Here is a 434-nt window from a genome sequence, read left to right on the forward strand (position 1 = left end):
GATACATCCGAGCTTTGAGTAGCCTCGTGGAAACTCGATGGCTCACCATCCTCTGATAATAGACAATATGCAATATTGATTTCAGTGACATAATCTGAAAGCCAACCTGGTGGTCTTCTGTCTCAAGTTGACTGCCTCATATTGGAAACTTCAGACTCAACTTGTTCTTGTTCTTCGTGCTCTGGTACTGCTTCGCAAGAAATCTGACCTTCGTCCGTCTCATTTTCCACCTGAAAAATAGTAGTTTCTGAATTCGGTGTGCCTTTATCTCCCTTTACTTTATCTTCCTCGAAGATAACATCTCTGCTGATGACAATCTTGTGAACAGTAGGATCCCACAAGCGAAACCCCTTAACTCCATCAGCATAGCCCAAGAAGATATATTTTCTGGATTTCGAATCCAACTTTGATCTTTCTTGCTCATTGTACAGAAC

Source organism: Primulina huaijiensis, chromosome 3, assembly GCF_012295235.1.
Source record: "Primulina huaijiensis isolate GDHJ02 chromosome 3, ASM1229523v2, whole genome shotgun sequence".
Classification (NCBI taxonomy): domain Eukaryota; kingdom Viridiplantae; phylum Streptophyta; class Magnoliopsida; order Lamiales; family Gesneriaceae; genus Primulina; species Primulina huaijiensis.